At 44.8% G+C, this 13,138-nt stretch overlaps 1 protein-coding gene across 1 annotated transcript in view; it reads left to right on the top strand.

Moving 5' to 3' along the window:
* The window catches only part of SREK1IP1 (SREK1 interacting protein 1), a 115,742-nt gene that overhangs the window by 710 nt on the left and 101,894 nt on the right, over nucleotides 1-13,138 (top strand). The gene's annotated exons all lie outside the window — the stretch shown is intronic.

A 13,138-nucleotide genomic window follows, 5' to 3' on the forward strand; every position in this document is an offset into this window, starting at 1 on the left:
TTGTGATATGTTGTACCACAGATAGCAACATTAGTAGCACACCTTTTTGTGTGTGCTATCCCTTTTGCACATGCATATGATTGCACTTTTTAAATTATTTTTATTAGCAAGAAAGTAACATCTGAACTGTGTGCAATCCATTCTGAGTCTGTTGCGGTGATTGCAGATGACACAAGTGGGTACCAGGGACCCATATTTTAAAAAGATTGGGGTCCTACTTCATTGTTTCTGGGTCACGCCATAATTTATTATTACATAGCCTTCCGACCTTGTTAACATGACCCTTAAATGTTCCTCAGCTAACTGAAGTGCTGTCAGACCGTGGTACCATATATTGTTAATATGACCATGCAATATACCACTGACAGCAGTGGTGTCATTTAATGGCACTCAGTGTGGGGGGAATCACTTGTCATCACTGGGTGCCTGAAGGTGCTATTCAATTGTTAACCTGTTCAGGCGTGACCAAAATCCAGCGCAAAGCTGGAAAAAACCATGACTCTTTATATCATACTCCTTTTACAGTGCTGCATAATGTGGCAGTAAATATATAAATTAATGATATGCCATTACAAAGCTCACAAGCCCCCATAACTGTAACATTATTATTATTATTTTATTTATAGGCGCCACAAGCGTTTTGTGGCGCCTTACAAAGAAACAGTACAGGGAGACAAAACAGCATTACGGTGAATAAATAACAAAAATAGAGCACATGTAACGAGCACCACTGTTCAATAAACATTACAGCTTAAATGTAAGTAGTGAGGACTTGATCAACGTACTATTAGATGCTTGTGGGCGAAGGTGGTCACTGAGTGTTCGAGTATGGGAGAGCTGTGAATTGTGTAAAGAAGAGTGCTTTCACAACAGGAGGGAAGAGGGCCCTGCTCTGAGGAGCTCACTGACAGCAGTGGTGTCATTCAGTGGCACTCTATGGGGGGATTTCAAATGTTATCCCTGGGGGCCTGAAGGAGCTATTCAATTGTTAATCTGTTCAGCGTGACCAGCATCTGGCGCAAAGCGGGGAAAAAACATGACTCTTTATATCGTATACTCCTTTTACAGTTCTGCATAATGTGGCAGTAATATATAAATTAATGATAATATGCCATTACAATTGTAAGCTTGCAAGCAGGGCCCTCCTATCTTTTGACTGTCTGTAAATATCCTGTTTGTTGTATCACTGTCTCCTGTAAAGCGCAATGGAATATGCTGCGCTATATAATAAACTGTTATTATTAATAATAATAATAAGGTACTTGTGTATAATCACGGCGCCCATCGCATGCCATAAGGCATGCGATGGTATGCGATGCGATATTGCGCGATATTGTAAAATGGCATACAATTTTAAAATTGTATGTCATTGTATATGGCATACAATGCGATGCGATAAAAAATTGTATAAGCACCCTAATGGGTGCTTACAATGTTAAATGCACCCCCACGCCACCCCCCTCCCCCCCACTATAAACGTGAACCCGAAGCGTGGCGAGCGGCACGCGTCCTCTGACCTTTTCATACCCCCACTATCCACGTCGGCGTAGAGTTGAGAATAGAAAGTGTGGCGAGCGCAGCGAGGCGAGGAGACACGGATACCTGTGAAGCCCGCGAGGGTAATGTGATACCTGTGAAGGTATCCGCGTCCCCTCGCGGGGCTCGCCACACTTTCTATTGAAAGTATGAAAAGGTCGGAGGACACGTACCGCCGCCCCTCGTAGGCTCGCTGCGCTCGCCACGCTTCGGGTTCACGTTTATAGTGGGGGGGGGGGTGGCGTGGGGGTGCATTTAACATTGTAAGTGCCCATTTGGGTGCTTATACAATCTTTCATCGAATAGGGGGCAAAAATCGGGTTGCATCGCATGCCATCGGGTACATGGCATGCGATTAAAACATTGCGTGACCTACATCGGGGGCGCCGTGATAATACACAAGTACCATAATAATAATAATAATTACAAAGCTCACAAGCCCCCATAATTAACAATAATTATTATTATCTTTTAGTTTTAAGCCAGCCACATTGTGGTAGATGTGTGAAGCAGGCAAAAGAGTGGAGGAGTTGCCCATCACAATCAATCAGCTGCTACTTATAATTTTATAGAATGCGCTTGATAAATGTTACTTCATTGCCGATGTGAGGCGTTAATTAGTGATTAGGTGAAGGACAATCAGTGGGAGAGTGACAGCAAGTGTGGACAGTAATGAAGCTGGAGATGTAGGAAGGACAGGATTGATTGCAAGTGGTTTTATGTTTGAGGGTGAAAAGTTTGAAATGGATCCTGAGAAGGAAGGGGAGGTGGTGAAGCATGCTGCAGAGGAGGGAGAACCATGCAAAGCTCTAGAGATGAATAGCAGCATTCTACAAAGATTGACATGCGAGTAAGGGGGAGACAAGGGAATAGGAAACCTTAATAGCCTATGGGCCTAATTCAGCTTAGATTGCTATTTATAGAATTGCCAATCCGTTTTATTATCAAACGACTGCACGTGTACAGCATTCACATTTCGCATGCGTGGCCTCAATTTGCATATAAATATTCGTAAACATAGCATGCACGTTTTGATTGACAGGAAGCCGCCATTTAGTGGCGGATACATGGCGTTTTCTGGGTGTGTTTGTGAAAACGCAGGAGTGCCATCAGCGTTTCTTGGGGTGGGTCTCTAACATCAGCGATAATCACTTCCAGTTTGGATCTTGAGCAGATTAGTAGACACCCTAGATTAAAGCTGGTCATACATTAGAACGATCTCAGGCCCGAATGCACTATTTTGATGGGTCGTGCGATCAATTGTGTACACATTGTGAGCAATATCAGTACGATGTGCGGGTCAGGAGGTTGATCCTCAGATCATGCATGCTGTGCACATAATTCATCGGCTTTGCTTGTAGTCCAAAGCAGATCGTATGTGCGTTTAAAGCACATACGACCTGCATACGATCAGGTCGTTCTGATGTGTGGCCAGCTTTAAGCTGGGTACACACTTAAAGATGTATCTGTCTGGTGGGAAGAAAAGTCTGGTTATGTATGGGAGCAAATCAAAATCATTGAGGTGTGTACCCAGCTTTTCTCAGATGGACAAAATCTTTCAATGTTGTTTTTTTTTGTTTTATTTTTGTGAATGGATCTGCAGATGCATCACTATTTGCTATGCATTCGCAATTTTGCAAGGTACGTTTATACTTTCTTTCTGTGCGGCGACTTTTTGATCATAGGCAACTGCTTTTTCTGTAATTGGCACTCCCTGGTGAATTAGGCCTTAAGCCCCATACACACGGGGGAGATATATTGCTCAGCCATATATTGCTAGCAATATATGACTGAGCAATATATTGCCCAGTTTCTCCTTTTCATCGGAGACCAGAGATGGTCGCTGATGAAAGGGAACCTCTGCCAGCGGTGCCGCAGAGGTAATCAGCTGGTCGCAGGAGATCAACGATTAGAACGGGGCTGAAACCGGGAGCGCGCACCCGGCGATTTATCGCTGGTGCGCACTCCAATCACTGGCAATATGGTCGCCTGCAACCATATTTCCAGCGATTTCAGCCCCAATCGCCCCCGTGTACACAGCTTTATGGCCAGTATTCAATTAATTGTCTTACCATGGGCTCTTCTGTTAGCCTCTGGCAGGCAAAGCAAAATCCTGAAAACAGGGCTTTTTTCAGTTGTCCAAATTGGAGATCCCTAAAAATATGCTAAGAAAACCACTTAATTTTTAGTTTTTTTTACACACCCATAAAAAGGTCCGGCCACTACAAAAAAAAAATGGGTCGGGGAACATATGGCAAAGTTGTATAACATAGAGGGGATAGAGGACATTGATTGGGTCCAGATTAGGTTCACAGCCACTAACACCCGCAATCCTGACACTGCCGGGGGCCCAAAAAAGTGGTCCGGCCACTACAAGTGGGATGCAAGATATGGCAGAGTTGTATAACATAAAGGGGGTAAAGGACATAGTGGTCAGATCCGCGAGCCCACCACAGACAGGTGCATGCCAGTCACACCATGGGCATGGTGAGCGGTTAAGCTTAAAACAAAAGAAGGATAAAGTTCAAGTAATGCCAATTGCACAACCAAACCCGGGCAACACTAAGTATCTCAGCTAGTGTTATATTAAATGAACCCTACTGTTGTGCCACAATTCCTAGTCCTGTGCCCTTGGAGAAATAGATGGAAGTATGTTTACCTAAAACACAAAAGACATTGTGGGTGATTTCATTGTTCCTCCCATCAGCCAGCACTAGATGGCGACAATGGAGCAATTCAATTTCCAGGTTTGCTGTGCTGTGGGGAGACCTCTTTCAGCTCACAACCCTCTGTGCTGGCTAGCTGACGTGCACCCAAATGGCACTAGGTCAGGTTTACGCACCTAAACCTGCCTGGGCGCAATTAGAGTGATAATAAAAACGCCCCCCGCAATCTCCAGTCACTTTAGATTAAAGATCAGGTGCAAGATTTGTCGCCCGAGCTCAGCGGCAGTGCAAGATGTCTGCCGAACTCTGACTTTTGTTAACCCCTTCCCGACATTTGACGTATATATACGTCATGGCCGGGATGTACTTCCCGACACATGACGTATATATACGTCATGACTTTAAACTGTCCCCGCGTCTATAGACGCGGTGACAGTTTAAACATGTCTGCTGTCCCTGACAGCAGACATGTCCCTGCATGCCCAGGGGGGGCGGCGATGCCTCCCCCCGTCGGCGATCGCTGTGATTGGCTGTTCAATGTGAACAGTCAGTCGCAGCGGTTTCCTGTGTTACCGGCGAATCAGACGCTCGGTAATACAGGTGTCAATCACCGTCGGGTGTGAGGGGGCATGAGGGGGTCACCGGTGATGACCACACCTCACCCCACCTGCCCCAAAGGCTGTGATTGGTCCGTCGGACCGACGGACCAATCACAGCCAAGGCGCGTCATTTAAACTAACGGTGACTGCGCTGCAGACGCCATTCCGGTCTGGAATTGCGTGCAGAGCGGTCACCGACCAATCTGTCGTGATATACATACCTGATCCTTGCCTGATACTTACCTGATCACCGCTGGTAGCGTGCTGCCAGCAGCTGGATGCTTCCTGGATCTTGTGACTTCCTGTGTGCTGCTGCTGCAGTGACAGAGAGTGCTATATTTTGTGTCTGCTGCACCCCTTTTGTGCTGATCAGTATATCTGTGCTGATAAGCAACTTTTTGGGGTTTTTTTTTTTTATATATATACCTGTCAGTTGCACCAAAGGTTGTGCTGCCTGTGCAACTCAACTGACTGCTGCCCCCCCTGCTGCCCCCCCTTTTGTGCTGATCAGTTTAAATTAATTAACTGATCAGCAACTTTTTGGGGGTCCAGGGTTTTTTTTTTTTATATATATATACCCTGTCAGGTTGCACCCACAGTTGTGTGCTGCTGCCCCTCACTGCTAATCAGTGTTGCATCACTGCATCACTGATCTGCAGTTTTTTTTTTTTTGGAGAGTGCAGTGGGGTTTTGTTTTTACACCCACGTTGCTTTTGTGGGTGTCCTGTGGCCGCTGATCAGTGACGTACATCACTGAACAGCATTTTTGGCACAGGGTTAATATCATTTTTTTTCTGCAGTTTTTTTAAATTGTTTTTTTTTTGGAGAGTGCTGTGGTTTATTACACCCACGTTGCTTTTGTGGGTGTCCTGTGGCCTTTTACACCCACGTTGCTTTTGTGGGTGTCCTGTTGCCTTTGAGCGCTGTTCAGTGACGGACGTTACTGACCAACATCTGTGCTCAATTTTTGGCGCAGGACCTTTTTTTTTTTTTTTTTTTACCCCTTCAATTTTTTTTTTTTTTATTGGGATCAAATTCCTGTATAAAGCATTTTTTTTTCTGCACTACATACACACTACACACTACATACCCCCCGTGTTGAAATAAAGTTTGTACCCCCCCTACACTATACACGTGTTGAAACATTACACTTACAGAAACACAAAAATAAAAATGGCATCCCAAATGTCATCCCAAATGTCATCCCAGTCATCCAGAAGAATGTATTCAGCGGAGGAGGCATATGCCATGCTTGCCTCTGACTCTGACACAGCCAGTGATGCAAGCGGGGAATTTGAAGGATTCGTCTTAACCTCATCTTCCTCCTCTAGTGATGAGGGACCCCCTCTAAGACGCCCCCGTAGAGCAGCTGAGACCCCCCCCCCCCCCAAATGATTGATCCCGTATGGACCCCACCACCAGACAATTTTGAGCCCCAGGTTCCTGAGTTTTTGGCCATCCCAGGAATCCAATTTGATTCAACAGGTCTCAGAGAAATTGACTTTTTCAAATGATTTTTCTCTGATGATTTTATAAATTTAATGGTGGACCAAAGTAATTTATATGCCCAGCAGTTTATTGCTCAAAACCCCACGTCATCATTTGCTAGGTGGACCCCTGTAGATGCAGTAGAGATGATGACGTTTTGGGGTCTGGTGTTACATATGGGCATAGTAAAAAAGCCAGAAATTAGGCAATATTGGAGTACAGATGTTCTGTACAGCACCCCATTTTACCGTATGGCCATGACTCTGACTCGTTTGAGACAATCCTTAAATTTTTACATTACACCGATAATGCACAGTGCCCACCCAGAGATGATCCCACCTTTGACCGGCTATTCAAAGTCAGGCCGGTCATTGATCATTTCAGTGCCAAATTTGCAGAGATGTACATCCCTGAAAAATGTATTTGTATCGACGAGTCCCTTATACATTTTAAAGGAAGGGTTAAATTCCGCCAGTACCTTCCCAGTAAGAGGGCAAGGTATGGCATAAAAATGTATAAACTGTGTGAAAGCACCTCAGGGTACACCCACAGGTTTAGGGTATATGAAGGGAAGGATTCAAGAATTGAACCGCCAGAATGCCCCCCCTCCCTCGTAGGTGTTAGTGGAAAAATTGTCTGGGATTTAGTGCACCCCTTCCTGGATAAAGGTTATCACCTCTATGTGGATAACTTTTACACTAGCATCCCCCTGTTTAAGGCCCTTGGTTCAAGAGGTACAGCAGCTTGCGGTACTGTTTTCAAGAACCAAAGAGGCCTCCCAAAAACGCACATTGCCCAAGTACTGAGAAGGGGTGAAAGCAGGGCACAATCCACCGAAAATATGTTGTTGGTCAAATATAAGGACAAGAGGGATGTCCTTATACTGACAACAATTCATGGAGACAGTACCACCTGCATCCCTGTACGAGGTACCAGTACCCACACCTCAAAACCTAATTGTATCCTAGATTACAATAAGTACATGGGCGGAGTGGATCTTTCAGATCAGGTACTGAAGCCGTACAGTCCCCTGCGGAAAACAAAAATCTGGTACAAGAAGCTGGCCGTGTATATCATCCAGATGGCACTGTATAACGCTTACGTGCTATTCCGTTCTACCAGCCAGAGGGGGACATTTATGCACTTTCAAGAGGAAGTCATAAAGGGCCTAATATTTGGGAACCAGCAGGCAGAGGGCCCCAGTACTTCTAGTACTGGCCCCCGTATTGTACCAGGGCAGCATTTTCCTAACGAAATCCCCTCCACTGCAAGAAAGGGCAGGACACAAAAAAGTGCAAAGTTTGCTATAAAAAGGGAATAAGAAAGGATACTATTTTCCACTGTGAAACTTGCCCCGACAAACCCGGCCTATGTATAAAGGAGTGTTTTAAAATATACCACACATCTATGGATTATTAGGTTCATCATTTCACCGTGCTTCGGGGGTCTTGCTAATGCCACATAGCACCCACCATTCATTCCACCAGAATCTGAGCTGCAAAATCCAAAAATCACTCCTTCCCTTCTGAGTCCTGCCATGCACCCAACTGGTATTTTTTGGTCACATATGAGGCATTGCCATACTCGGGAGAAATTGGGGCACAGATTTTGGGGTGCTTTGTCTCCTTCATTCCTTGTGAAAATGAAAAATTTTGAGCCAGAACTGCATTTTTGTGTAAAAAATGTAATTTTTCATTTGCACAGCCCAGTTGTATCAAAATTGGTGAAACCCCTGGGGGTTTGAAATGTACACTATACCCCTAGATGAATTCCCTGAGGGGTGTAGTTTGCAAAATGGGGTCACTTGTGGGGGGGTTCCACTGTATTGGTGCTTCGGGGGTCTTGCTAATGCGACATAGCACCCACCAACATTCCACCAGAATCTGAGCTGCAAAATCCAAAAATCACTCCTTCCCTTCTGAGTCCTGCCATGCACCCAAATGGTATTTTTTGGTCACATGTGAGGCATTGCCGTACTCGGGAGAAATTGGGGCACAGATTTTGGGGTGCTTTGTCTCCTTCATTCCTTGTGAAAATGAAAAATTTGGAGCCAGAACTGCATTTTTGTGTAAAAAATGTAATTTTTCATTTGCATAGCCCAGTTGTACCACAATTGGTGAAACCCCTGGGGGTTTGAAATGTACACTATACCCCTAGATGAATTCCCTGAGGGGTGTAGTTTGCAAAATGGGGTCACTTGTGGGGGGGTTCCACTGTATTGGTGCTTCGGGGGTCTTGCTAATGCGACATAGCACTCACCAACATTCCACCAGAATCTGAGCTGCAAAATCCAAAAATCACTCCTTCCCTTCTGAGTCCTGCCATGCACCCAAATGGTATTTTTTGGTCACATGTGAGGCATTGCCGTACTCGGGAGAAATTGGGGCACAGATTTTGGGGTGCTTTGTCTCCTTCATTCCTTGTGAAAATGAAAAATTTGGAGCCAGAACTGCATTTTTGTGTAAAAAATTTAATTTTTCATTTGCATAGCCCAGTTGTACCACAATTGGTGAAACCCCTGGGGGTTTGAAATGTACACTATACCCCTAGATGAATTCCCTGAGGGGTGTAGTTTGCAAAATGGGGTCACTTGTGGGGGGGTTCCTAACTTTTAGCATCTTATGGTGCCTAGAAACCTACATGGTGCCTAAAAAATAATCTCATAAAAAGGAGGCTCCAAAATCAAGTAGGTGCTCCTTCTATTATGAAGCCTGTGGTTTGGTCAACGTGCACACTAGGGCCACATATAGGATATTTATGAAAACAAAAGAATTGGGGGAATCAATTTTTAGTCACATTTCTCTAGTAAAATCTACTGTGTTCCTTAGAAAAATGTATTAAAATTGCAAATCTGCAAAAAAAATGAAATTTTGAAATTTCACCTACACTTTGTTTTAATTCCTGTGAAACACCTAAAGGGTTAACAAACTTCCAAAATGCTGTTTTGAATACTGTGAGGGGTGCAGTTTTTGAAATGGCATCATTTATGGGGGTGTCTCACATACAAGTCCCTCAAAGTCACATCAGAACTGAACTGGTCCCTAAAAAAATCAGTGTTTGAAATTTTCTTGAAAATTTGAGAATTTGCTATTCATATTTTAAGCCTCCTAGGGCGAAATGTAATAGGGTGTGATTTTTTAGACATGTGCGATTTTTGGTCAAAAACGGCCGAAATCGCACATTTTCCGAAAATCGCACATTTAATAGGTTGAAAATCGCGGTAAAAAATCGCACTTTTTACCGCGAAATCGCACTTTTAGAAGTGCGATTTTTAGTCACATTTCAATTCGCATCCAGATGTTTTCCCATTATAAAGTATACAACTCGCAAATGTAATAGGGTGCGATTTTTGGTAAATGTTACCAAAAATCGCAAAAAAAATAGACCAGGTTCTGACAGGCGAATTTGACAGAACCATGCACAGATCATTGAGATCTGTGCATGGTTCTGTTAATAAAAATGTGTAAAAGTGTTTTTATAAAAAAAAAAACGGCGTGGGGTCCCCCCTCCTAAGCATAACCAGCCCCGGGCTCATTGAGCCGGACCTGGTTCCAAAAATACGGGGGAACAAAAAGCATAGGGGTCCCCCGTATTTCTGAAACCAGCCCCGGACTCTTGGACCGGTCCTGGTTCCAAAAATACGGGGGACAAAAAATCTGGGGGTCCCCCGTATTTTGAAACCAGCACCGGGCTCCAACAGCCCGCGGTGTCATGCCACAGCCGGGGGACACTTTTTATACAAGGTCCCCCGGCCAAAACATGAGCACCGTGGCTGGTCAGCCTTGGACGGGGTACCTGGAGGAGTGGGGACCCCCCCAATAAAGGGGTCCCCCCCCCCAGGCTTCACCCGTCCAGGGCTGAAGCCCGGGGCTGTCACCGGCGTCCGTGGCCAGTGGACGCCGGCCTGATAGGGTTAAATCCATCATACATATCATTACATTGCTTTTTACCGGCGAACTACAAGTGCCAGCAGACCTCCCCCGCATGCTGGGACTTGGAGAACCACAAGTCCCAGCATGCAGGGCATTAATGGGCCCGCTGGGACTTGTAGTCCACCTGTAAAAAGAATGTTTATAAAAAACACACACACAGAGAAGTACAAGTTTATTACACACACACACCTCAATTTTACACCAGCATACTTACCATTCCTGGATCCAGCGCTGGTCTGGCTGCTTCACAGCCGGCTCCCCCCGCACTGACAGGCAGCGGGGAGAACCGGCTTTCTCCGTTGCCTGTCACCGGCTTTCTCCGTAGCTTCTGTAGCTCTGTCCGAGTGCTACAGAGGCTGAGAGCGCGATTGGCTGAGCTACAGTATGCGTCTCCATGGAGACGCATACTGTAGCTCAGCCAATCACGCTCTCAGCCTCTGTAGCACTGGGACAGCGCTACAGAAGCTACGGAGAAAGCCGGTGACAGGCAACGGAGAAAGCCGGTTCTCCCCGCTGCCTGTCAGTGCGGGGGGAGCCGGCTGTGAAGCAGCCAGACCAGCGCTGGATCCAGGAATGGTAAGTATGCTGGTGTAAAATTGAGGTGTGTGTGTGTAATAAACTTGTACTTCTCTGTGTGTGTGTTTTTTATAAACATTCTTTTTACAGGTGGACTACAAGTCCCAGCGGGCCCATTAATGCCCTGCATGCTGGGACTTGTGGTTCTCCAAGTCCCAGCATGCGGGGGAGGTCTGCTGGCACTTGTAGTTCGCCGGTAAAAAGCAATGTAATGATATGTATGATGGATTTAACCCTATCAGGCCGGCGTCCACTGGCCACGGACGCCGGTGACAGCCCCGGGCTTCAGCCCTGGACGGGTGAAGCCTGGGGGGGGGGAACCCCTTTATTGGGGGGGTCCCCACTCCTCCAGGTACCCCGTCCAAGGCTGACCAGCCACGGTGCTCATGTTTTGGCCGGGGGACCTTGTATAAAAAGTGTCCCCCGGCTGTGGCATGACACCGCGGGCTGTTGGAGCCCGGTGCTGGTTTCAAAATACGGGGGACCCCCAGATTTTTTGTCCCCCGTATTTTTGGAACCAGGTCCGGCTCAATGAGCCCGGGGCTGGTTATGCTTAGGAGGGGGGACCCCACGCCGTTTTTTTTTTTACTTTTTTTTTTTTGCACAAAAGCGCATTTATAAAAATGCGCACATTTTCATGACTGAAAATGCGCACATTTTCATGACTAAAAATCGCGGCAAATCGCATTTTTTTGCCGCTAATTCGCATCTCATTACATATGCGAATTTGCGGCAAAAAATGCGATTTTTAAAGGTGCGATTTGGTGCGATTTTTTTTTTTAGTCTAAAAATCGCACCCTATTACATTTCGCCCCTAGTGTCCAAAAAAATTAAAAGGAGGCTGAAATAATGATGGAAACATAAAGTAGACATATGGTCTATGTTAGTTATTAACTTTTTTTGAGTGGTATGATTATTTGTCTCACAAGCAGAAAATTTAACATTTTGAAAATTGCTAAATTTTCCATTTTTTTACGACATTTTGGTATTTTTCACAAAAAAACACAGACTGTATCGACCCAAATTTACCACTAACTTGAAGTACAATGTGTCACGAGAAAACAATCTCAAAATCACTGGGATAAGTAAAAGCAAAAAAAAGTTATCCCCACTTAAGTGATACATGTCAGATTTGAAAAAAAGGGCTCTGTCAGGAAGGCAAAAACATGCTGCGTCAGGAAGGGGTTAAAGGGGAATTAACCATTGACCATTGAGTTGCCTCGATTGTGTTCAGTGTTTCTTTTTAAATCCCCCATGCGGCGCATGCATATTCCATTCTAACATCTGCTTCAAAAAATTAATTTTTTTTTTTTCTTTCTTCAATAACCTGGTGTGCAAATAACTTAAAAAAAATATAAAAAATTTTTTTTTTTTACACAACCAGGGGAATGGGTACATAATTTCAATATATATTCATCACCAGTTCGATATGTGGCTTCAAAAGTCATAAATATTCCATATCATAATCATAAATAGAATTGAATCAATACATATTTAATACTAGGCACACTTTTTTTTTAACAAAATGTTGTAAAATGCGTGCAATTCATCACAATCGTGCATCGTAGCTATAAAATATTCATTTTAATCAACCAAATTCATTTTCATTCAGTGCATTCCTGTTTATTTAATACCATGCAAGCAAAGCAAGGGTTCTGGCATACCAAGTACGTAGGAGCATCTGTTGATCAGGAAGTTTTGTGCCAGGGGTTATGCACTGGCAACGAAGATTTATGTTGTCTTTGTGTTAAACCCCGGTGTCTCTCAATTGCTATACACACTTCCCAGTTGTAAAACATTATGGAAAATGCTGGTTCTAGATAAATATATGTAAACATTATACAAAATCGACGGTCAAGTTTGTTAAAGACCATAGACTTTGATCTAGTTATGAAATGGTAAAACTAGTTTTAAGGTAAAGCAGGGCCAGCGCATTTGCCTAGGGCGCCGGGCACTGGAGAGCGCCAGGGTGCAGCAGCAACTGGAGCAGAGAGGTGAGTTTCACCGGCGGCCTCCGATGCACCCCTACACCCCGGCCAACCATTCTCCCGCCTGGGAACGCCACGGCACCGGAGCACACACACCACCCCCATGCGCCTGTGGCGCTGAGGTACAGATGTGTCCATGTGCACCTAGACTTAAAGGGGGGGGTGCGACTTGTTTTGGGCATTTCATTTTCCTGTCTAAACAGAACTTAATTGATGTTTGGGTGCACGTGCATATTGCATAAAATGGTTTTTGGTCAATGAAAAGTCCTAATTTAAGTCAAAGCTAAAATATATTCTTTGGGCAGTATCCAATGAAAAAAATTCTCTGTGCATGGCGAGAGATTTTTTCTCTC

This window comes from Crinia signifera, chromosome 1 (genome assembly GCF_055691185.1).
Source record: "Crinia signifera chromosome 1, ASM5569118v1, whole genome shotgun sequence".
NCBI classification, from domain to species: Eukaryota; Metazoa; Chordata; class Amphibia; order Anura; family Myobatrachidae; genus Crinia; species Crinia signifera.